Source organism: Schistocerca serialis, chromosome 3 (genome assembly GCF_023864345.2).
Source record: "Schistocerca serialis cubense isolate TAMUIC-IGC-003099 chromosome 3, iqSchSeri2.2, whole genome shotgun sequence".
Lineage (NCBI taxonomy): Eukaryota > Metazoa > Arthropoda > Insecta > Orthoptera > Acrididae > Schistocerca > Schistocerca serialis.
Window position 1 is genome coordinate 156,629,164 of NC_064640.1, and position 26,935 is coordinate 156,656,098.

Here is a 26,935-nt window from a genome sequence, read left to right on the forward strand (position 1 = left end):
CGTCGGTCATTTGGTGTCATAGCCCATTAACGCAAAATTTCGTCACACTGTCCCAACTGATACGGTCGTCTTACGTTCCACATTGCATTGATTCTGCGGTTGTTTCACGCAGTGTTACTTGTGTGTCAGCACTGATATGTCTACCCAAAGGCAACTGTTCGCGGCCGTAAAGTGCAGGCTATCGGCCACTGCGTTATCCGTGGTAAGAAGTAATGCCTGAAAATGGTATTCTAGACAAAATTCTTGACACTGTGAACGTTGTAATACTGAATTCCCTAATAATTTCCGGAATGGAATGTCCCATTCTTCTATTTCCAACTACCATTCCGCGTTCAAAGTCTGTTGAATCCCGTCGTGTGGCCATAAACGCGTCAGGAACCTTTTCATATGATCATCTGTGTTCATATAACATCTCCGCCAATGCACTGCCCTTTTATACCTTGGGTGCGCTGTATTACCGTCATCTGTATATGTGCGTATCGCTATCCCATGACTTATGTCACCTCAATGGAATTCTTCTTCCAGTGTCTAAGAGTACTACACGCAGATGCTGCCAATATGCCAAATGACATCGTGAAACCAAAACGGACCAAGGCAAAAAATAGTTAACTCTGTCCGAACAGGCTTTGGAGACCCAACAGTACCGACCGACCACCGTATCATCCTCAGTCCACAGGCGTCACTGGATGCAGATATGGAGGGGCATATGGTCAGCACACCGCTCTTCCGGCCGTTATCAGTTTTCGTGACCGGAGCCGCTACTTGCCCCCCAAGTAGCTCCTCAATTGGTCTCAAAAAGGCTGAATGCACCCCGCTTGCCAAGCCTGACAGCCCTTAGCTTCTGCGATCTGACGGGGACCGGTGTTACCATTGCAGCAAGGAGGTTGGCCATTAAGGCCAAAATAACCACTCAGACACGCCAGTAAATAGAAGGCGTTAACTTAAGATCAAGAGACAACAGCGTCATCGAGGAAGAAAAATCTGCGCTTTTACATCTTCTGGCCGATTTTAAAAGAGGATTCCGTCTGTGCGTAAGTTCTATCTCAAAGGACGAAGGAATACAACTTAGTAGCACTGGTCATTTTGTTTTCCTCGTATGATGAGACAAACTCATTCCAGCGCAAACCTGTTCACAGATTTGAATTGTTGTTACGTCTTTCAGAACTACATACTACCCGTTCTACACATTTTACACTTGAAATAACCATTATACACAAAGAATATAGGCGCACTATATTATGTGATACTATTGCAAAAACATACACGGTGTTCGGAAATTCCCGTTAAAAACTTCTAGGACTTGTAGAGGGGAGTAAGTGCATAATATTCTGAAGAGGGACCCATGTCCAGAAACGTATCGTTTCCGTTATACGAAGGTCTCAGTTAAAATGTTTAACTCATCCACTTGTGCTTCAGAATTTGAATTTAGCGTGATGCAGTGTAGTTATTAGGTAACAATTCGAAAGGAAACTTAGCGAAACATCCATTTATCACTTAAGCACATTTTATTGTATTAACACTTAAATATTACATGTTTACACTAATTCAAAACCAAAACAACTCAGGATACTGTACGTACAGAACAGTACAGATGCACTGTAGCAGCGGATCGATGTAGCGAACACCAACGTTGTTACTGACATTGTACCTACCAAGCATATTCCCACCTGGCGTCTCTTCAGTTTCTATGAGGGGGTCAGAACTCGAGCCAGCATATCTTACAATGTATCTGTAGGAGCCTTGTAAATTAAACTTTGTATGTGACCCACAAGAAGTACTCCAGTGGAGTTCAAACCTGCGAACACGGCGGCCACGCGGTTGGACCACCTCCGTCTATCCGTCTTTCACGATGTTGTTTGTTGAGCGTCTCCAAACTGCACGCGAGTAGTGAGGTGTTGCGCCATAATGCTGTAGCCAGATTTCCTGTCGGACCTTCAGTGGCACAGCTTACGAGAACGGATCCAACGCATCTTATCCTGTCTACCGTACTGCATACTAGGGCAACAGACGTGGACACGTTACATATCTGAATAAATACCATCGGCATGGGTTCCTAGTCATAATATTATATGTTCACTCACCTCGACAAATCCTAGAGGTTTGTAAAAGAGATTTCCGGACATCATGTATAGGTCTGCAACATATGGAGGCTGAGGTCCACATGATGAAGGACCACCATGGTTGTTTTCCAAACGATATATAATTTCACGCCACAACAGGATGAGGACCAAATTTCATTATTAACTGGTAGACAGATGTGCGATCGCGATACTCCTTTCAAAAAGAACAAGCGAAGGTGAAGGTTTTACGTCCCGTCGACGTCAGGGTCTTTAGTAACGGAGCACAACGTAGTACTTGGTAAGGTTGAGGAAGGAAACTGGCCAAGCTCTTTGAAACGAAAAATACCTACATTCGCCAAGAATTATGCAGGTGAATCACTGTACACCTTAATCTGGATTACCGAAGGGAGATTAGAATCCTCCCGTTTACGACTCCAGTGTTACATATGACCACCTCACCCAGTTTTACATAAGTTGCTAGAGTTTTCACCATCGTTTAGGTCACACACAGTTTTTCAGGAGCTATTGTCGTTAGGTAGCGTCATCTAATTGTAAGAGAAGCCGAGATCTTCGGACCGGGTTAATTTTGCCTAAAATAGCTAACTTCTTAGTAAAAATATATCAAAGAGGATTAGGTAATGAACTACATAGGATGGTTCCTGTGACATCCTACAATCAGTTTATACTATGACCCGATCAAGGCAGCGAAACAGTGGTTCAAACGTCTCGTTGACGTTACCGGCACTTGGTCATTTAAGTGTATCAGTGGTAACAAGTGACAATTTGTGGCGGATCGGGACTGTACCCCGGATATCCCACTTAACGCGAGCGGTCACATTAACCACCACGGCTATCTGAGATCCAAATTGCCATCCTGTTACACACTACTGACGTAGCATCAGCTAACCATGAATCCTTTATTCGCAAATACCTGATTCCGGCAAGAGATCGGGCATAGTGTGCACAGACACTATTGGTACACATTATTGGTATACACTGAGGTGCCCAAAGTCATGAGATACCTTCTGTTACCGTGTCGGACCTCCTTTTGGCTGGCGTAAAGCAGCAACTCGATGTGGCGTGAACTCAACAAATCGTTGGAAGACCGCTGCAGAAGTATTGATTCATGCTGCCTCTACAGCCGTTCACAATTGCGGAAGTGTTGGCACTGCAGGAGGTTGTTCACGAACTGACCTCTCGATTATATCCTATAAAGGTTCGATGAGATTCACGTCGGGTAAAGTGGATGACCAAATCATTCGCTCGAACTGCCAGAATGTTCTTCAAACCACTCGTGAACAGTTGTGGTCCGATGACGTGACACCGTTCTATGGTAAAATGAAGTCCATGAATGACAGCAAATGATGTCGCAGTAGCCGATCATAGACATTTCCTGTCAATTATCGGTTCAGTTGGACCAAGTGACATAGTCCATTCTTTGTAAACATGGCCGACACCATTATGGAGCCACCAGCAGCTTGCACAGTCCCTTGTTGACAACTTGGGTCCATGGCTTTGTGAGATCTGCGCCAGCGTCGAAACTTACCATCAGGTCTTACCGACGGAAATCGGGTCTCATCTGACCATGCTACGATTTTCCAGTCATCTAGGGTCCAACTGACATTGTCACGAGCCCATGCGAAGCGTTGCAGGAGATGTCGTGCTGTTTGCGGAGGTACTTGCGTCCGTCGTCTGATACCATAGCCCATTAACGCCACATTTCGAAGCACTGTCCTAACGGATACGTTCGTGGTAAGTCCCACAATGATTTCTGCTATTATTTCAGGCAGTCTTGCTCGTCTGTTAGCACTGACAACTCTAGACAAACGCCGCTGCGCTAGGTCGTTAACTGAAGGCCGTCGGCAACTGCGTTGTCTGTGCTGAGAGGTAATGTCGGAAATTTGGTATTCTCGGGACACTCTTGACACTGTGAATCTCGAATACTGAATTCCCTAACTATTTCCGAAGTGGAATGACACATGGGTGAACCTCCAACTCTCATTCCGTGTTCAGGGTCTGCTTAATCCCGTCGGAAACTTTTTCACATTAATCATCTGAGTACAAATGACAGCTCCGCCAACGCAATGCCTTTTTATACCTTGTGTACGCGATACTACCGTCATCTATATATGTGCTTATCGCTATGCTACCACTTGCGTCATCTTAGTGTATATACACTGCTGGTCATTAAAATTGCTACAGCAAGAAGAAATGCAGATAATAAACGGGTATTCATTCGACACATATATTATACTAGAACTGACACGTGATTACATTTTCACGTAATTTGGCTGCATAGATCTTGATAAATCAGCACCGAGAACAACCGCCTCTGGCCGTAATAACGGCCTTGATACGCCTGGGCATTGAGACAAACAGAGCTTGGATGGCGTGTACAGGTACATTGTGCCCAGGCCGCTTCAACACGTTACCAAAGTTCATCAAGAGTAGTGACTGGCGTATTGTGACGAGCCAGTTGCTCGGCCACCATTGACCCGACGTTTTAAATTGGTGGCCGGTCGGGAGAATGTGCTGGCCAGGGCAGCAGTCGAACATTTTCTGTATGCAGAAAGGCCCGTACAGGACCTGCAACATGCGGTCGTGCATTATCCTGCTGAAATGTATGGTTTCGCTGAGATCAAATGAAGGGTAGAGCCACGGGTCGTAACACATCTGAAATGTAACGTCCGCTGCTCAAAGTGCCGTTAATGCGAACAAGAGATGACCGAGACGTGTAACCAATGTCACCCCATACCATCACGCCGGGTGATACGCCAGTATGGCGATGACGAATAGACAGTTCCAATGTGCGTTTACCGCGATGTCGCCAAACACGGATGCGACCATCATGATGCTGTACACAGAACCGGGATACATCGGAAAAAATGACGTTTTGCCACACGTGCACCCAGGTTCGTCGTTGAGTACACCATCGCAGGCGCTCCTGTCTGTGATGCAGCGTCAAGGGTAACCGCAGCCATGGTCTCCGATCTGATAGTCCATGCTGCAGCAAACGTCGTCGAACTGTTCGTGCAGATGGTTGTTTTCCTGCAAACGTCCCCATGTGTTGACTCAGGGTTCGAGACGTGGCTGCACAATCCTTTACAGCCATGCAGATAAGATGCCTGTCATCTCGAATGCTAGTGATACGAGGCCGTTGGGATCCAGCACGGCGTTCCGTATTACCCTCCTGAACCCACCGATTTCATATTCTGCTAACAGTTATTGGATCTCGACCAACGCGAGCAGCAATGTCGTGATACGATAAACCGCAATTGCGATAGGCTACAGTCCGACCTTTATCAAAGTCGGAAACGTGATGGTACGCATTTCTCCTCCTTACACGAGGCATCAGAAAAACGTTTCACCAGGCAACGCCGGTCAACTGCTGTTTGTGTATGAGAAATCGGTTGGATACTTTCCTCATGTAAGCACGTTGCAGGTGTCGCCACCGGCTCCAACCTTGTGTGAATGCATTGAAAAGCTGATCATTTGCATATCACAGCATCTTCTTCCTGTCGGTTAAATTTCGCGTCTGTAGTACATCTTCGTAGTGTAGCAATTTTAATGGCCAGTGGTGCATAACATCGAAATAAGGTGTCTAGCGAATGACAGTACGCAGTGCAGCACATAATTTTGTTATTCCGTTAATACTAAGAACTCTTGTATCGATAAAGATACTGATGCAGGCATGGGATTTCGAATGACATTAAAAACGTATTCAGTTTCATTAAAAAATTCTTGCGTCTGTATCTCGTATGATAACGAAGTGGCGCAGCTATATGACAGTAATCACATTTCAGAAGAGTTTAGCTTCAAATCTCCTTCTGGCAATCGTGATTTAGGTTGTCTGTCTTTTCCGTAAATCGCTTATGGTAAACGCCTGGATGGTTCTGCTAGAAAAGGACACCGCCGATTTCCTTCCCCGCGGTTCTCCAATTGGAGTAAGTGACCCGTCTTAAACGATCTCGTCATCGATGGCACATTAAACTCGGGTCTTCCTTCCTTCAGTTGAAACAGAAATTAATGGAATTATCCTCGTAATAAAATTACACGCCATCTGCGTGCTATCATCTGCCGATACCTCGAAACGTCCTCCGCGACTGTCCCCGCATAAATTTTTATGAGCTCGTGTCTGCTCCTCGTGAATTCCCAATTAACAGCGCCTCTATCCTGCGAAGCATTCTGTGTAGCACCATAGCAAACCGTGTCCCCGTATCTTTGCGCTACGAAGAGCACTTATGCGACACCTAAATATTTGGCGTAAGTTAAATAAGGGCAAACATGTTAATGGTGAAAGCTGTTTATGTTCGAAGGCCCCGCATCGGTGGAGATGCAAGATACTTTAGTCCGATAGGCTGCGAGGGGAGGATCGGTTATGGATTTAGTTACGGAGACTAATTTGCATAGATTAGAGGTAGCGGGTGGCCCGGTCTGGGCGCCGGCCACCCTCACAGCGCGCCGCCCTCTCCCCTTCTTTCGATGCAGAGACCGAACTCCCTCGACGCCGGAGGTCCACGGAACGAACAACAGAAGTTTCCAACATCTCGTGACCGGAATACTTTCCCGAACAGGCATTTACGGCACGTAGCAAAAAAGACAAAGGCCTCTTCTTTTTAACGGGTGAAAACTGAAGAGGTCCATATACCGCGAGACATTCTCTTTAGCTTCGCACATGCAGTACACAGTAATTGTCAAGCTTATGCGGACTCAGTCAAAACGGCGAAGAAACTGATATCGAAAGTACCTACTGGTAAGCGTGATATCACACTACAACATCGACTATGTATGTTACTGCAGTATCATTATGGTTTAGTAGTCTTAAAGACTTCATTGTAAATGAAAATAGCTCAGATTTGAACCATTTGCTAACGATTACAAATGCGTTTTCCGCGAGAGATTGGAATCGGAATCTGGCTACGTGTTTTCAGCTTCCACAAATTCGATTACACATTCACTTTCTTGGAAGCATATCCGAAAATAACACCTTTCATACTTTATAATTATATTCACTAGTAGTAATGAACAGTCGATCAGCAACACTTAGCAGATCTCTCAGATAACAGGCAACCTATGTTTATGGATGATACTACATCAGGATGAACACTAAATGGTTCACTTAATACAGAGAACAGTTACTGTAGGTGATATGTAATACCAGTGACGTCCTTTGTTAAAATTTATTAACTGAGACTGAGTTACAGGAGATGGGCAAAAATATGAAAATATCAGGTACAAAATACAATACCATGTTTAATACAGTGTAGGAAAACAATGGGCATTCAAAATAGCAACTAGTCGTTTCGGAATGGATAAATGTGGGTGTCGTATAGTCTTCAAGCGAATATTATACCATTATTCACACAACATAGTTGCAAATTAAGATAACGGTTATGGAGGTGGACAGCGATCACGCACTCTTCTGTACAAAGCAGACCGCAAAGGCTCAACAATATTGAGATCTTGTGACTATGACGACCAGGACAAATGCAGCAATTTATCTTCGTGCTCACAAAAACACTCCTCCACGATGCGTGAACAGGGGCACTACTGTCTAGGAACACGGCATCACCATTGGTGAAAAAACATTGTACCATGGAATGAACCTGATCAGCCAAAATTGTCACATGGTTCTTGGCAGTAATTCGGCCTTCCAGAATATCCTTGACGTCTATGAAATACCAGCCCGGGCGAGGTGCAGTGGTTAGCACACTGGACTCGCATTCGGGTGGACGACGGTTCAATCCCGCGTCCGGCCATCCTGATTTAGGTTTTCTGTGATTTCCCTAAATCGCTCCAGGCAAATGCCGGGATGGTTCCTTTGAAAGGGCACGGCCGACATCCTTCCCTAATCCGATGAGACCGATGACCTCGCTGTTTGGTCTCTTCCCCCAAACAACCCAACCCAACCCTCTATGAAATACCACGATGTGGCTGCCCAAATCATCACAAAACCCCCGCCATGTTTCACTGTCAGGATGTTCAATCGGCCAGATGTAGGAAACAGTGTGCAGTATGCTTTATCCGACCAAATCACGTACTTCCATTGCTTGTTAGTGTCTCGTACCAACGCATAGATTTCTCACTCGATAACGTCCCAAACACAGAATCCAAGTTAGGGAATCTGTTGTGCCAAGATCGTGGAGTGTTCCTCAGTCCATTCTAACACATTTCGGGAGAGGTAAGACGGTACTTTGTCCGGCTGAATGTACAGGTAGAATTTGGTCTGCTTACCTGCATCACCTCATTCGGTTTTAAACGTATCCATTCTCTCCCACTGGATAGTACCAACACGTAGCGTAACTCATCGGTCTATACTACCTTCTCAGTAGCAGTATCCCTGTGCCCATATAAGTGTTTGTATCCTGTGACACGCAGTGAGCAGCGATGCACATATAGGAAATACAGCGCCTGTACCCCATAACGCGATGGTTGTTCTACATGGCATGTGTGATGACCAGTTGCTGTTTTCTCATATAGAATTTGTGAGTGATCTGCTCCACTGTGACCCATCTAATTTCAGTGAACTTGAGGCGGTGGTACGAGTAAAGCCCAGTGCCAGTGCATCCTCGTAGATGAGGTGTACCATGGGTCGAGAAGCAACCATTTGCCTGTGATTAAACGTGTTAATTCAGAAACTTGGCGAAAGAGCAACACCTTATGCCGGACCGAGATACGTTGCCTTCCAGAAGCAGTGCTCTGAGCGATTGAGTTATCAAAGCATGACTCATCAAGCTATGAAGACTAGGAGCCACATTCGATTCCTAGTCAGGTACACAGCTTTAATCTGTCAGGAAGTTTCAGAGCAGTGCAAACACGATGTAAAATGAACGTGTCATTCTTAAAAAGCAACTTGTCATGCTGACGTGTAATACAAGACCTGACGACATTCCAGTCACATACATAGCCGAACTATTTCATTCAGCGTAGTGATGGCTGTGCTTTGTCTACTGCACAACAGTTTTCCACATATCAGTTGTTCGTGGCTGTATTGTGAGAATGGCAGATGAAAGATAAAAAATCGCAAATGGTTTTCTAATACTTTCGTCATAAATTGGCGAGACGGAACACTGCGCCTAATTTGGTATAAAACTAATAAGAAACACCAATCAGTCTGTTTATAAATCCTAAGCAGTGCGAAAAGTTCCGCCTATGAGCAAGAAACACTTACTGGAAAATACGGAATATACAAACCAGAATGGACAGCCTCGTGATTAAACTACTGATTTCCTCAGTTCTAGGTTATTCTCACTTCAGCACTTCAGGCAGCTAAACCGGTCAGTATTCAAATTAAAACTGATATGTGGTGGGCAATTGTGCATCCCAAATCAGAAATGTGTAAAAAAAAAATGAAAATTGTCGACGGTTTTCCCGTTAGGATCCCATTTTTATCACTGTCTCAGATTGTGAAATAGGTCCTTTTCGCCTGGTTTACAAAACTATATCTTGTTATCAATTTATATGTGGACATCATGGAAAAGGAATTGTCCCACAAGAGCTTAGAGAGTTCAGAAGACGAAATGGAACTCCAGAAATGATAGGCCCTCCATTCAGCGCACATTTAACTGCACTTTAAATGACATGTGAAATTATCTTTTTAATGTATCTCTATTTCTATTTCGGTACCACATGAAGTGGTGGGGGAAGGTGACAGTGGATAAAACCGCTCTTCATCCACGTATTTTACATGTTTAACAAAAGTTTTAATTTTACAGCTTGTAGAATACAGTCCATAAATTCTTTCTTTAAAAATATGTATTTATGAAATAGTTTCTGATTTTTAAAAAATTGATTATTTTCTACCCCAGTTAAGATTTAAATAGAGGTGATAAAGTGGAGGCTGCTGTGATTCAAGATGATGCTAGTTGAGCATGAAAATGATCATATTACTGGTGGAAATAAAATAAATAGTACAATGGTCCCTTTGCGATAGTTTTTGAAGGCTGACGCTGGAAGAGAAAGAAAATGAAGAAAGATGAAACAAGATGGGAAGTTTTTGAATAGGGCAGGCGGAAAGGATACATCATGGTTGCATGAGATTTGACTGAAGCGCCGGCGGGAGAAAATGGATAAAGTATAAAGGTGCATAGAAACGAGCTCTCCTCGTCCAGCCTGTGATAGGCCAAGGGATGTCTACCTATCGCCGCGTAAGCCTCAGCCTTGCGGCGTCATACGGTTGCAGTATGGAGATGCGTGTGTTCAGCACATCGCACTCCCGGCCGTTTGCAGATCTTCCAGATCATGGAGCCACTACTACTCGGCCAAGCAGCTCTTCAGTTGGCATCCTGAGACTGAGCGCACCCCGTACCAGTTATCCCTCCAAGGAAAAGTCCTTGGCAATACGGGAAATTGAACCTCGGCCCTCTGCATAGCACCCATCTAAGCTGACCACTCAGCTAAGGCGATGGACATTACAGTGCGTTGAAAGCGGTATATGGGTGTACTACCGCTGCTGGAGACCTGCAATGGTGATTAGTTGGCAAGATAATTGGAGCTGTAACTGGAGTTTCCAATTAATGCGTTCGGTCCGACTGTGCTCTAAGGAAGGAAGAAGGTGCGAGGTATGGATGAACTGGTGTAAGTTACCAGTTGGAGAAGGTAGGCAGATGCGGATGATGTAGCAACATACTTGTCTTTCTAGCGTTGATGAATGAGGGATTTATAGGGAATATTAATGGTACAAGGATGTACATCCCCAGGTGCAGCCTGTTCGTATAAGTGCGAGCAAAATGTTTCCATTCGACGGCCGTACAGTCCAACCAGGCAAATGGCTATGACGATTGAGGCAATCATCCCACCGATGCACCAGGTTGAAGATGCCAATTTGATACAACATCGTGTACTCCTTCATGAAGACGTCAGTAACTGCCTGCTGTACATTCTTGCCCGATTAGAATCGTCGACCATTTAATGCCATTTTTAAGGGACCGAATGCGTGGTAACCGTGTGAGGAGAGATCGGGAATGTAGGGTGGGTGGTCGAGTGTCTCCCACATCTACAATATGAAGACGTATATTATCATGAAGCAGCAACACCCATCGGGGCACCATTCCAAAACGATGGTTTGCGACAGACATGCTGCCCTACAGCACCGACGTAAATCGTGGTGCTGAAGTGTTGTATGTGTGCCAGTCGGTTGTATGAAATCAGTGTCGTGAAGAAGATGACAGAGTGGCAGTGGGAAGCTGTCGTGTTTGCGGATGCCTATGACCACATCGTGAATGATGTTGACCGAATTTTAGATGTATCAACAGGAAATGTCCAACGTGTTTATGAGGAGTGTTGTGCTGCTTGCATAACATAGTGTAAGAACAGAGGTGGACTGGAGACGAATACCACGTCTTATCAACGATGGTCTGTTTCAAACACAACAGGAACTGCTGTCAGTGATTACAGTAAATCTCAAACAATTTCCGAGTGACAATTGTGAAGGGAAGACTATGCAATGGACATGGACCCGAGTACCTCGCTGAAGGCTATCGCCCTAAACTGCACGTTTTCAGTGGGTCAAAAAACACAAATGGACAATAGGTGACTGGAGGCGTGTGGTGCGGTCGTATTAGAATTTATGAAAATGATGCAAATCGTCTTCACCGAAGGCCGAAGGACGCGTTTAACCCGCAGAGTGTGTAAGGTGTAAGCCAGGCCGGAGGTGGTTGTGTGACGGGTTTGGAGTGTATCTCGTGCCATCACTAGGGACACTCATTCACGTTAACATTTATTTCAACATTCTCGGTGTCCTGCTGTTGCCCTTTCTTCTACATCTTCATAACTCTGCTGTGCACACTTCGCTTTCCAAGATAAGAACGGACGTGTTCGCAGGGCTGTATGGATGCATTTTGGTTTGGAGAACAGTTAGGCGTCCTATCGCAACTCGATTAGTCCGCTAATCAGCCGATCTTAATTCAATAGAGAATGTCTGGATCTATCTGAAGTGACTAGTGAAACGTAGCAGTTAAAATTCTCGCAATCTGGTAGCTGTGGGGGAAAAAATTATCATACTCCCTATCTGGGAGTATGCGTACGGAACGATTTGAAGTGGAATGCCAGGTAAAGTAAATGCACAAATAAATGAATAAATAAAGTTAATTGTTGGTAAGGCGGGTGCCAGGTTGAGATTCTTTGGGAGAGTCCTTAGAAAATGTAGTCCATCAGCAAAGGCGGTAGCTTATAAAACACTCGTTCGACCTATACTTGAGTATTGCTCATCAGTGTGGTATCCGTACCAGGTCGGATTGACAAAGGAGATAGATAAGATCGAAAGAAGAGCGGCGCGTTTTGTCACAGGGTTATTTGGTAGGCGTGATAGCGTTACGGAGATGTTTAGCAAACTCAAGTGGCAGACTCTGCAAAGGAGGCGCTCTGCATTGCGGTGTAGCTTGCTGTCCAGGATTCGACAGGGTGCGTTTCTGGATGAGGTATCGAATATATTGCTTCGCCCTACTTATACCATGCCGCGTGGGATTAGCCGAGCGGTCTAGGGCGCTGCAGTCATGGACTGTGCGGATGATCCCGGCGGAGGTTCGAGTCCTCCCTCGGGCATGGGTGTTTGTGTTTGTCCTTAGGATAATTTAGGTTAAGTAGTGTGTAAGCTTAGGGACTGATGACCTTGGCAGTCAAGTCCCATAACATTTCACACACATTTGAACATTTGAACTTACAGCCCCCAATCAGATCACGAATGTGAAATTAGAGAGATTGGAGCGCGCACGGAGGCTTTCCGGCAGTCGTTCTTCCCGCGAACCATACGCGAGTGGAACAGGAAAGGGAGGTAATGACAGTGGCGCGTAAAGTGCCCTCCGCCACACACCGTTGAGTGGCTTGCGGAGTATAAATGTAGATGTAGATGCAGAGTATCTTCAGATGGATGTGGTATACCTCAAGGAACATTAAGTCACTGTCCTCTGCCGAACTGGGACTGCTACCAAGGTTCGAGACAGTGTTACACGGCATTAGCGAGATGTTTGTCTGGGAGTAACTGTGATATGTCCGGTGTGCCCACATTACTGCTTCAGTGAGAGGAGTTGGTTGGTTGCAGATGGAGAGGGACGTTACGCCTGATTTTCCTCATCAAGTATTGGTAACATCAGCTCCCCGACATGCCTTCCGCGGTAGACTGCGGAGTGGCGCACACACGCAAACGCTTTAATACGCGGCCGTTACATATTCATACGACTGACGACAAGCCGGGTGCAACGCTGCATAGCTGCGCGCGCCCTCGCGCCCCGCGGAATTGATCCAAAGACGCTGCGGACGCCCCCGCCGGCAGCAAATGAAGCGCGCGTGATTCGCTTTGTGCTGTCCCGAGCTGACTGCCCTTGTCACCCTCCCGGTGATTCACCCCCGTCTTTGTCCCACCGCTATTTAAACTACATGTGTCACGTCTTTAGTAGCGCTCTTCCCGTTTGATTGAAAGTCGTTGGTGCTTTTCGTATCTGTAATTACGCCGAACCTGTGATGTGGGGACTACGCCCTTGGAGCTTACTACGAAATTTGATAACGCAGTTCTGCCACTTGGGAAGTCCCCCCCCCCTCCCCCACTTCAAGAGTGCTTTCAAACTGATCTTTTAAGTAGAGCGTTAACGCTCGCTTCGATTAAACTTCACAGAATTTTACCGCTAAGGTGGTTCTAGGTAACATTATGCACAAGAGAGAATTAAAGTGAACATGTAGAAAGTGACAAAGCAGTAACATTACTGTAGTTAATTATTCATTTGGAGATAACTTTTTCTTCTTCAGTGGAGGGATGTGTGAAAAGTTGTTTCGCTCATGAGCTGACTGGATACAGAACACAACCGTGGAGTTCTTATGGCTGTTGTAGAAAGCTGCCTTAAACATCCAGTGTCTTACCCCCATCACGTCATGTCACTCGATCGAGCAGTCACAACTTTCGTATTAATGTTCACCTTCACATGGTCATATTGATGGATTTTATATTTTAATCTATAATTAACGTACTATAGACGGAAAATACCTTGTTAAACACGTTACTTCCGCTTTATGAAGGCGAGTAGTACATCTCTTATTTTTGGCCAGATCACACAACTTAAACGGGATCTGATCAAATCTGACGTGTTCGGAAGATGCCGTCACGTTTTCAATGGAACTTCTTCTGTGAAGAGTGTTTTAAAAGGCACATTTAACGAAATTAATAAATAGATGACATTTTTATAGGTCAGAACGTATCATTAGAAGTTACCAAATAATTCACGATATGCAGATGAAAAAGTAGAAAAGTCGTGTGCTTTAAACAAAAGTTTTTCTTTTGTGCAACGATTTATCAATGAACTGTAACCATGTGCTCAAGGATTAAAATAGATGTGATGGCAACACGAGTGGATTGATATGTCACTCTATTTTTATGGTTTTGGAAGAAGGCACAATTAATGCCTGGAAGTTACAAAAATCGCGTTTTCAACGCATGTAGTGAATAATGAAATAGAAAACGTACTGACTTGGAATTTCAGGAGTTAGATGCGACGGAATATAGATATGTAAGGCAACAGGCCAGAAGCAAGGATAATGCAATTTAAGTAGTTCCGAGAAACATATGATGAAATTCCATAGCTTCCCAAGGGTAGAGGAGTGTAGAGGAAGTAAAGAAGACATAGATTATAATAATACATGATTCGTTAACTCTTTTATTGTAAAGCACTTGCTCTTTTATATGTGGATATATAATGAATTAGCATTGCGGAAAAGAGGGTAGCTTCGTTGAAACTCACATTTATGCCCATCTAGAGGATACAAAGCTAGCAACACAAGCATATGCGGACACACACACACACACACACACACACACGCTATATAAAGAAAATGCAGAAGCCGATAACAACGCAACACATTTATCAAACTCCAACGATGCAGATTTAGTTGAGGCTGAATAAAAAGCTTTTTGAAAATGTACGTAGTCTATATAAAAATATGTAATTCGTGACTACTGGCCCGTTCTATTAGAGCAGTCAAATGAAAACAGAACACCCACCACAAAGGTACAATAGAATTGTTCAATTCGAAGGTGATCACCACACACGTAGAGACATTTATCCCACTGGAAGACGAGACGATAAATTACTCTGTTTCAGAACGCGGTCGGCTACTGACGAATCCACAACCGCAGCTACTCTTGCACTTCCTCGCCCGTCTAAAATTGACGTCCACGTCTGTCTTTCTTCAGCTCGATGTGAAAATCACATGGTGAAAAATCAGGGCTTTGCGGAGTATGTTGCAGTGACCCTAACCAATTCACTAACAGCGTAGCCTTCGTCCTTTTGGCAGTATGGGGGCGGACGTTTTCACTTTATGGCGCGTCACACTTTCCGCGCAGTGTTTTCATAGCGCTGCGAATTGATTGTGGTTCAGCGTTCGAGGAACTCGACGGGAAGAAGACTATCATGACTTTACCGTAACTTGTACAAACATATCTGCATTTCTATGGCGGAGTAGGTGAGGGATGTTTCCAATGCCGGCTTTGCGTTTGCCCTCTGGGTGTCGGAATGCTGCCGGACGGAACCACTCTGTAGCACAATAACGCCCGCCCACATACTGCCAATCAGACGAAGCCTACACATTAGCAATTTGGCAGGGAACCACCGCAACATCTTCTGTATATCCTCTTTCACAGTGTGATTTTTGCATCTTTGGCGACCTGAAGAAAGAAATATGTTGACGTCGGTTCCAGTCGGACGAGAAAGTGCTAGAGTAGGTGCGATTGTGCATTCGCCAGTTGCCGACAACATTCTGCGAAGCAGGAACCGATCGTCTAGTATACCAGTGCGACAAATGTCTTAACGCGTGTGGTGATTACTTGTGAATGGAATCATTTCACTGTCCCGTTGTGGCGGGTGGTCGTTTTTCACTTGATCCCTCATATAATTTCGATTGCTACTTTTAAATGTTAGATTGCACTATATCAAAAGCTAAACACTGATGATTCGTGTTAACGTACAGTACTTACAATCACATGTAATTTTTAATGCGGCTTGTTAATAATTTTAGTGACTGTGTTTGTACACTACTGGACATTAAAATTGCTACACCAAGAAGAAATGCAGTTGATAAATGGGTATTCATTGGACAAATATTTTATACTAGAACTGACATGTGATTACATTTTCACGCTATTTGGGTGCATAGATCCTGAGAAACCAGTACCCAGAACAACTACCTCTGGCCGTAAAACGGCCTTGATCCGCCTGGGCATTGAGTCAAACACCATTGACCAGACGCTTTCAATTGGTGAGTGATCTGGAGAATGTGCTGGCCAGGGCAGCAGTCGAACATTTTCTGTATCCAGAAAGGCCCGTACAGGACCTGCAACATGCGGCCATGCATTATCCTGCTGAAATGTAGGGTTTGGCAGGGATCGAATGAAGGGTAGAGCCACGGGTCGTAACACATCTGAAATGTAACGTCGACTGTTCAAAGCGCCGTCAATGCGAACAAGAGGTGAGCGAGACGTGTAACCAATGGCACCCCATACCATAACGCCGGGTGATCCGCCAGTATGGCGGTAACGGATACAAGCTTCCAATGTGCGTTCACCGCGATATCGCCAAACACGGATGCGTAGGGACTGATGACCTTAGCAGTTAAGTCCCATAAGATTTCACACAAACACACACACACACACACACACACACACACACGGATGCGACCATCATGAACCTGGATTCATCCGAAAAAAGACGTTTTGCCATTCGTGCACCCAGGTTCGTCGTGGAGTACACCATCGCAGGCGCTCCTGGCTGTGATGCTGCGTCAAGGGTAGCCGCAGCCATGGTCTCCGATTTGATAGTCCATGCTGCAGCAAACGTCGTCGAACTGTTCGTGCAGATGGTAGTTGTCTTGCAAACGTCCCCATTTGTTGACTCAGGGATCGAGACGTGACTGCAAGATCCGTTAGAGCCACGCGGATAAGATGCCTGTCATCTCGACTCCTAGTGATACGAGGCCGTTGGGATCCAGCACGACGTTCCGTATTACCCTCCTGAAGCCACCGAATCCATATTCTGCTAACAGTCATTTTTCGACCAACGCGAGCAGCTATGTCACGATACGATAAACCGCAATCGCGATAGGTTACAATCCGACCTTTATCAAAGTCGGAAACATGACGGGACGCCTTTCTCCTCCTTTCACGAGGCATCACAACAACCTTTCACCAGGCAACGCCGGTCAACTGCTGTATGTGTATGAGAAATCGGTTGGATACTTACCTCATGTCAGCACGTTGTAGGTGTCGCCACCGGCGCCAACCTTGTGTGAATGCTCTGAAAAGCTAATCATTTGCATATCACAGCATCTTCTTCCTGGCGGTTAAATTTCACGCCTGTAGCACGTCATCGTCATGTTGTAGCAATTTTAATGGCCAGTAGTGTATTACCCAAAGAGGAAAATACACCTCTTTCGTAACACAAAGCTGCAACGCAAAATCTTAATGTAGTCTGTGCCGTTTTTACTCGAATGTTCCAAGGTGTATTCATTTGGAGAACACTGCTTTCTAATATACTAGTCTCAAGGTTTCTCAAATTGTAAACCCGCTTAGGGCCATGCTGATTATGATTTTCCGTGATTTCCCTAAATCGCAAATTTGGACAGTTCCTTCGCACGGGCAGGGCGGCTTTCCTTCTCTGTCCTTCCCTAATCTGAGCTTGTGCTACTTCTCTAATGACCTAGTCGTTGACGAGACGTTAAACACTAATCTACTCCTCCTCCTCCTCGAACTGCACACGTGTCTACTATGACGGTTCAAACAGGCTGCACACGTGGTGGCACGCGTTAAGTACGCGGCGAGGGTCGCGATTTTCGCTGCTGCGGCCGCACTGGAGCGTGCATCCTCCCTCCAATTCTCTGCGGCGCGCTGATTCGGTGCCTCATTATTTAGGCGGCCCCCATCAATCACGACAGGTCGCCCTGTCGGCGTCCAGTGCGAAATTCTGCAATGCTGCGGTCGAAACTTTACTTTCCCTTTGAATGATTTACAGCAGTGAAACGTTTCCCCCATTTCCTAGTCTTCTTGTTACATTTATTTTTCACCAGCGTATATAGTGGTGGAATTTACCTCCTAAAACCTTTTCCCACTTCACTGACACTGGGTTATTTTTTACGACAAAAAACTGTACCAATTAAATCCTAATATGTACTTGTTCCTTCTCAGACAGTTTGAAGAACTTTTTAATTAATTCTACAGGCATATTACGTTTCAGATTTTCAAGATCCAATTCGCTCTTCCAAGTGCAGTTATCGAACGTACATAAAACCACAACAGAGATCTTCTTTTATTAAATATATATTTAAAAGAATGTAATATTTTTAAAATGGTTCAAATGGCTCTGAGCACTATGGGAATTAACTTCTGAGGTCATCAGTCCCCTAAAACTTAGAACTACTTAAACCTAACTCACATAAGGACATAACACACATCCATGCCCGAAGCAGGATTGAACCTGCGACCGTAGCGGTCGCGCGGTTGCAGACTGTAGCGCCTAGAACCGCTCGGCCACCCCAGCCCGCCGTTTATCATTAAAAATATATATAAAATAAAATAAGTTATTTGACGTAAAACACGTATTTTTTTTCAGAGAAACGCAGTTGCGTTTCCGAAAATTACACAGGACATCAACTAAAATAAAGTAACTTTAACACAGCTCATTGAGGAAATTAAAAGCTGCCGGGTCTGGAAGACCCGTGTTTTTCATCCCAGGATTAAAAATGGCCTGATAATAATACAACGTGATAGGCCAGCCTCCATGAGTAACATAATCCTCTATGTTGAACTGTATTTTTTTTTATCTAGTCAATTTATCTAAATAAAAAAATACAGTTCAACATAGAGGATTATGTTACTCATGGAGGCTGGCCTATCACGTGGCATTATTATCAGGCCATTTTTAATCCTGGGATGAAAAACACGGGTCTTCCAGACCCGGCAGCTTTAATTTTCCTCAATGAGCTGTGTTAAAGTTACTTTATTTTAGTTGATGTCCTGTGTAATTTTCGGAAACGCAACTGCGTTTCTCTGAAAAAAATACGTGTTTCACGTCAAATAACTTATTTTATTTTATATATATTTTTAATGATAAACGGCGGGCTGGGGTGGCCGAGCGGTTCTAGGCGCTACAGTCTGGAACCGCGCGACCGCTACGGTCGCAGGTTCAATCCTGCTTCGGGCATGGATGTGTGTGATATCCTTACGTTAGTTAGGTTTAAGTAGTTCTAAGTTTTAGGGGATTGATGACCTCAGAAGTTAATTCCCATAGTGCTCAGAGCCATTTGAACCATTTTAATGATAAACGTTTAAAGTACGACAAGTGTCTTTCAAACTCCTTAGTACGCAAGTCTTCTTTTCAATATATTATTTGTCATTGATATGAGTGGTGTGTTAAATTAGCAAGTGGCCACGCGGAGTGGCCACATGGTTAGAGGCGCCTTGTCACTGATTGCGCAGCCTCTCCCGCCGGGGGTTCGAGTGCTCCCTCGGGCATGGGTGTCTGTGTTGTTCTTAGCATAAGTTAGTTTCAGTTAGTTTAAGTAGTGTGTAGGTCTAGGGACCGATGACCTCAGCAATTTAGTTCCTTATGAATTCAGACACATTTGAACATTTTTGAAATTTAGCAAGTTACTGGCAACAGTTATCAGTATGGCTTTCAGTTATACCCCTGCTGAGATTTCAGAAGTACTGTGAAACCTACAACTGAATACTCTTTAGCGGCGAAGTGCACTGCTCGTTGTGAAAATACTTTCAGATGAGCAAAAGATTAGTGTCATAAACCGAATAATTGTGGATGACACTTTTATTCTTTACATCGAACTGGATGCAATACTACCAGTTAGACACAAATGATCATAATCTGAAGTGAGCAGAAGTACTGAAATTATGATCACGAAAATAATAGATATTCAGACACTGTTGGTCCCCACGATAGTTAACTAACGTCCTCTAGCGTCTCAAGTTAGCAGTAAAGAATTAAATGATACAGACAATTAGTTTCCTTATCGGTTATGATGGAACTCGATACAGTAAATCACTGCCACCAGTGAGCAGAATATGGCTACACAATACCATCAGGATTCCTCCTGCTCAATTAAGAGGTAGAGTGACAAGACGAGAAGGAAATTTCACTAGAAATGATGACTTCTAAGTTAAGGGAAAATTTATCGTTAGTGTCGTGGTTTGAAATACAATTTGTTAATTACATGCAAGATGGCGAATAAAAACAAAAGTGTGATACTGCTAATTTCCCTGCACCACGGCACCACTGTAGATGAAAGACATAAAAATAGTGAGAGAATTTTTTATTCTATAATGAATTAAATCAGGAATTGGTTCTCTTTGCCAGATGGCACGTACATATACTTGAAAGGAACAGTTAAGAAGGTTGTATTTTGTCTTAGGACAAACGTATGAGATGTAGCAGCAATAAATGTCTTGTGTTATTTTCACAGCAGCTTCCCACCTACATGAAAACCGGATTTGATAAAAAAAAGAATGTTTCTCACATGGAGAAGAGAGTCTCTTTGAATGTCGACAATTCAGTGTGGAAGGCATAAAGTCACATGTTTCTTTCTCTTCTTTTTTCGTAGGAACAGCAGAAGGAAGCTTTGAAAGGAAGATCTTTCGGGTTCCCACTTCATTAATGACACAAAAAAAACCACCTTTGCTAAACTCGTAACCCACCATGAGCGTCCTGTAAATACTGTTAGCGAAAACATTTCTGTCTGTCACGAAGCTCATAAAAGTTTTAAAGTGGACTTACTTAAGAAGATCTGTTCACGTAATCTAAAGACATGTAAGAAAATCCTCACAGAATCAACTAATTCAGCTCAAAACTTTTTTCTCGTGCATTTTCAAGACATGACCCAACAATAAACTTATTCACAGAACACATTACTTTTCTATAGTATTATCACCCTACACGCACAGAACAAAAAACTCTCATTTCTTCTAAATTTATAAATGTATTTTAACACTGTAATCCTCACTACAACTGCTACTTACTAACCCACGTCCATTAATGTATTTGTGAGTAATTGTCTGTTCATTACTATTGCTGTATTACCACACTATACACAATTAGATACTGGACCAGGGCTGACATAAGAGATTTTGCCACCCCGCATGAAAATCGAAAACATCAAATTCCACTGCCTCCCCCCCCCCCCCATCCCCTGAACCTCCTTGCATTTGCAGATATAGTCAACTTTATTCACTATGTTTTATCATCCATGACGTCCATTCTCACATGTCAGACTTACACATACGTCGTAGGTCTTTTTGACGTGAGTACTTCTTTAAGACCACAGCTAGGTATGGGATACCAGTCGGTGAAACAGAGGTGAGATGTTTACAGTGCAATTCATTTTGAGCTACAGCACCAAAATTATTTACGCTGCTCACTTTTTTTCTCCTTTTCTCAGCAGAGGAGAACGTGCTTTGCGGAAGAAGGATCATCTTGACATCTGCGGACAGAGTAACAAGCGGGCGTTAGAGAAGAGTAGAGTTCTCGCTGTACCCTCAACGCTCACAGTTTCCACTTCGTGCTGATTGCTTGCTGTGGTGTAACTGACGCGCGTGAGAGATAGGTTTTGTGAAAGCGTCTATTTATCTGCACATGCAGTTCATATTCGTAGCGCACTACGAAGACAAAGAAACAAACGCGCACTTCACTGCGCACTGGAACGACTATTGACCGCAACCCTGAGGAGTGATAGATCACAGAAGTTTAAAAAGGCAAAAACGTTCCAAATTCCTATACGTCAACGGCTTACGAGCAGAACTATAGGTCTCAGGCAACAAGAAACAGAAAACGGACTATAGTATATGAAATTGCACTTCCACGAATGGTGTTGCGTAGGCGGATGAGATATGGCAACATATTTGGCAATTAGACAAAACAAATGTAGGCCTGCCCTACCACGCATCTTTATTAAGTAATTGAATGAAATAACACGACATTCCTGACAAGGGAACCTCCCCATCGCACCCCCCTCAGATTTAGTTATAAGTTGCACAGTGGATAGGCCTTGAAAAACTGAACACAGAACAATCGAGAAAACAGGAAGAAGTTGTGTGGAACTATGAAAAAATAAGCAAAATATACAAACTGAGTAGTCCATGCACAAGACAGGCAACATCAAGGACAGTGTGAGCTCAGGATTGCTGTGGTCCCGTGGTTACCGTGAGCAGCTGCGGAGTGAGAGGTCCTTGGTTCAAGAAGTTACAGGAAAAGCGGAAAAAATTACAAACAATCCTGTTGGAAGAGCATCCGCAACTGAACATTATAGCAGAAGTTGAAAATATCGCTTCAGTTGTAAATTACTTTATTTTCACACGACCGATTTCGGACTGTAATAAGCCCATCCTCAGGTGTCGTAGCTGTGCTGTGGTTCTCGAGCTCCGCGTGTACCAGACTCCCTGTTCTGCGCTCATAGGCAGCACATCACGCCTGGTACACGTGCCGCTCGAGGACCAAAGCACAGCTACAACACCTAAGATGGGCTCATAACAGTCCGAAACCGATCGTGTGAAAATAAAGTAATTTAAAACTGAAGCGGTATTTTCAACCTCTGCAGAAAATGAATTACCCTGCAAGAAGAAGTGATATGTAAATGGTATTAATGGCAGATCTGAAAGAAGGGAATGGTGGGAGAAGGCCGCTATGCAACTTTCCACTTGTAAACGTCGCTTAATCACACCGTATCAGCTCAAAATACTATTGCCAGTGCCAGGCAGTTCACGTTTCTCTTACTATTTTTTTTATTTGCTACAATGTGTTTTTCTCAGCGATTCTGCTAGAAGTGTTTAAAGTTGGTGCATAGGAGCTGTTAGGCCATCATATTTACCTTCATTTCTGTATTATAAAGTTTTTCACTTCTACGGGGCTTTCAAGCCGTCGAAGCTACATTTCAGGTCTCGTGTAGGTACATGACAGAAACTGAGTTGGCAATTCTGGCACTAGCAAGCTTTGCTATTTTGAAAGATGCACCCAAGGTGAAACTCCAGCATCTCATGTGTCACCTGTTTCACAAAACCATAAATAATTTCCCGTAATATAGTAGATTTTTATGAATAATTTGTATTTCCATATTATTCTCACACATTTCCATTTGTCCAAAAACTTCATTGTCTTTTTAATTCATCCTTTTTGTGCCACGTCAAAATTCAAGATTTTTACCACTCCCAAAAACATGCCGCTCTAGCGCTTTGGACGGTGGCATGGTCGCTCCTCCCCCTCCCTTCAACCACAGACTCGATTTACATATTTTATATTACTTTAACAGACAGGTTTCGCTACAGTAGTTAAGTTCGTCCCTCACACACATCAAAGTCTGATTCAATCAGTCATATTAACATCACACATATGCTTGCGTGCGTTACTTTGAAAGTCCGATTCCTTGAAGAGTCACCTTGTGTAAAATCTTTTTATTACTATCGATTACACGCTGGCGTAAAAAATTGAAGCACCAAAACATATCTAATGTAGAGTACTCAGATTCCGAGAATACATTTGCCTCGGTAACATACTCGTACTTCAGTGATTAACACTGCAAGATCACAGGTTAATGTAAGCACGAGATAAACCGTTACAGATATGAAATGCTGGTACATTAATAACCGGTATAACCAACAGAATGTAGAATGCAAGGATGTAAACGTGCACGCGTTATGTTGTACACGTGCCGGATGTCAGTTTGTGCGCTGCAGTTCCATGCCTGTTGCACGGGTTCGGTCAGTACAGGGACGGTTAATGTTGTTTGTGGACAACACGGTACTTCTCGCCCGATGATGTCCGTATGTGCTCGATTGGAGGCAGGTCTGGTTATCGAGCAGGCGAAGGCAACATATCGGCAATCTGTAGAGCATGTTAGGTTACAACAGCCGTGGGCGAGTGTTATACTGCTGGAAGACACCCCCTTGAATGTTTTTCATGGAATTGCAGCAAAGCAGGTCGAATCACCAGACTGGCGTACAATCTTACTGTCAGAGTGCGTGGGATAACCACGAAAGTGCTCCTGCTGTTCGTACGAAATCGCACTCCAGAACATAACTTCTGCTGTAGGTCCATTGTATCTAGCATGCAGACAGTTTGGTTGCAGGGCCTCAACCAGCCTGCTTGTAACCAACACACGTCCACCACTCGTACCCTTTCATCAGAAAAAACAATAGACGTTTACCCTGTTCTCGAACGAGCTCTCTCTTAACACCGCTGAAGTCGGAAATTGCGGTGATATGGGGTCAGTGGAACGCGTGCTACAAGGTATCTGGCTCGGAGCTGTCCTTGGTGTAACGGATTTGTAATAGTTCGTTGTGTCATTGTGGTGCCAACTGCTGCTCAAACTGTAGCTGCAGATGCAGCGCGATGTGCCAGAACCATACGCCGAACACGATGGTCTTATGTAAGCGTAGGCTTCCGCGGCCGTTGTCTTCTTCAATAAAATTCTTCAGGGTATCAGACCGCATCGTCATAATTTAAAATGCGCTGGCCGAAACGTTGGCGCATTTTAAATTATGACGATGCGGTCTGATACCCTGAAGAATTTTATTGATGACGATGGTCTTACCTCTCAGTAGCGCCACGTGGCCTCCCGGAACCCGGTCTTCTTGCGAGCGTACATTCTCTTGGCCACCACTGCCAGCAATTATGTACAACCGCTACACTTCTGTCACGTCTTTCTGCAATATCACAGAAGAGACATCCAGCTTCTAGTAGCCCTATTACATGACTTCGTTCGAACTCCATGTGTTGATAGTTGCGACTTTGTTGCCATATAAGCATTCTTCACTAACACCAACTCACCAAGTCCAATCTCAAAGCTAACAAACGTTCACGAGCGTTCCAGAGTGTATTTCAAGCAAACCTGATTTGCACCCTCATAGTAGTGCTACTAGCGCCGTTCTCATGCAACCGGCGTGAAATTTGTATAAATATTATCTTTCAGATGTATAAAGACGACTTACCAACTTTCGTTCATGTCGCTCAACTCCTTCCTCGTGTTGCGATCTTTTATCCAACAGCGTATTATACTGTTACTGAAGTTTATTTGTAGGAGAGCTCACAAGAAGGTTTAAGCCCCAAATGTTTGAGTGTCGTAAAAGAAATCTTTCATGATCTTCGCTAATTTTGCGATTTTTCATTAATATCGGAGATGGAGAAGGGAAACACTGGTAACAAAGATGAGGGTGATGGTACAGGGTGACAATTATTGAAATGTATGAAAAAAACGTAAATTGGTTACAAACTACGCCGTGCACACACTTTATTCAACATGTAAACGTCACTATAGATATTCGGATAAAGACTATGACATGTTCGATATGACATAGCGATGATGTGGCGCAAAGGAATAGCGAAATACTACATGACCCGCTGAAGTGTGGTAACATCAATGCTGTCGATGACCTCCTGAATGACTGTTTTCAACTCGGTATGGTTTTGGGGTTATTGCTACACACATTGTCATTAATATAGCCCCACAGAGAAGAGTCGCATATCTTCAGATCCGGAGAATATGGCGCCTAACCGACGCCTATGCCAGTGTCCTCTGGGTATCCCAGAGCCAGAATGCGGTCTCCAAAGTGCTCCTCCAGGACACCAAACATTCTCCTGCTTCGATTGGGTAGAGCTTTTACATGAACCACATCTTGTCGAAATCAGGGTCACTTCGGATAATGGGGATGTAATCATCTTCCAAAACCTTCATGTTCGGTAGTCACCGTCCATCAAGGAATATCGCACCGATTATTCCTTGACTGGACATTGCACACTACACAGTCGTCCGTTGAGGGTGAGAGGCTTCTCGCGAAATGAGGGTTCTCAGTCCAGAAATGTGTCAATTTTTCTTATTGACGAACCCATCCAAATGAAAGTGGTCATCGTCGCTAAACCAAATTTCACGCACATACTAATTCCCATCATGCCCCGCGGCCAACCGTGCAGTTTGAATGTCCTAACGCAGATCGTTCAGACGTTGCGACGATTTTATTTCATACAGTTCAATAATTGTTACCCTGTAAGTATGCACTTAGATTTACTGTTGTTACATGGCCGTTGCTGTTGTGCGCAAAGGTATTTAAGGCACTGCGTTTGCACCCCCATCCCCCACCTCCCCATCCACACACACACTGTGACATGTTTACTTCTGCCAAGCTTCTGTCAATAATTTTGGCGTCGAAATTATGTCATTACCTAATCGCCATAAATGAAATTATTATAGACAATGCCAAGTAGAGATGCTGGAAGCATATTTTTCACACTGTTCGCTATACACTACCGCATCTGTGCGCTTCATTGCCAAATGATCTAATAAAGACAGTTCAACCAATATCACTTTTAAAGTGGAACCATTCGCAGTTATACTTATCAATGAAGCCCGAAAAAGTATGAATTTTTCAACATCCGTTATGATAAAATAACAAAACTGAAAGAAATATGTGGTATTTGCGTTAAAATAGGTAGACCAAATTATATGCATTCGTTTCGTTTTTATCCATCAAACAGGAATTTTTATATCTTGTTAGAAAACCTACAGTGGAATTCGTACGCGAGTTGTCGAAATACTTTTTTTTCTAATTGTAGTATAATGATTATATATTAACCTACATGCACAAAACGAAACAGATTCCTAACATTAGACTGAACGAAAACCTTCAGAATTGTCCAGTGTCATAATAACTTTAGTAATTTTCAATTGCATTACAGAAAATAAGATATGTTTAGTTGTAGCAATATTATCTAGTAATATGTGGAAACCACATTTGTGGAATGGCCTTATTTATTGATTTCATTGTTAATAATTGGTGAAACACGATGCTTACAAGGATAAAGCACATCTTTTTCCTTGTACACATTACCCAAGTTTCTTCAGCATCTTAA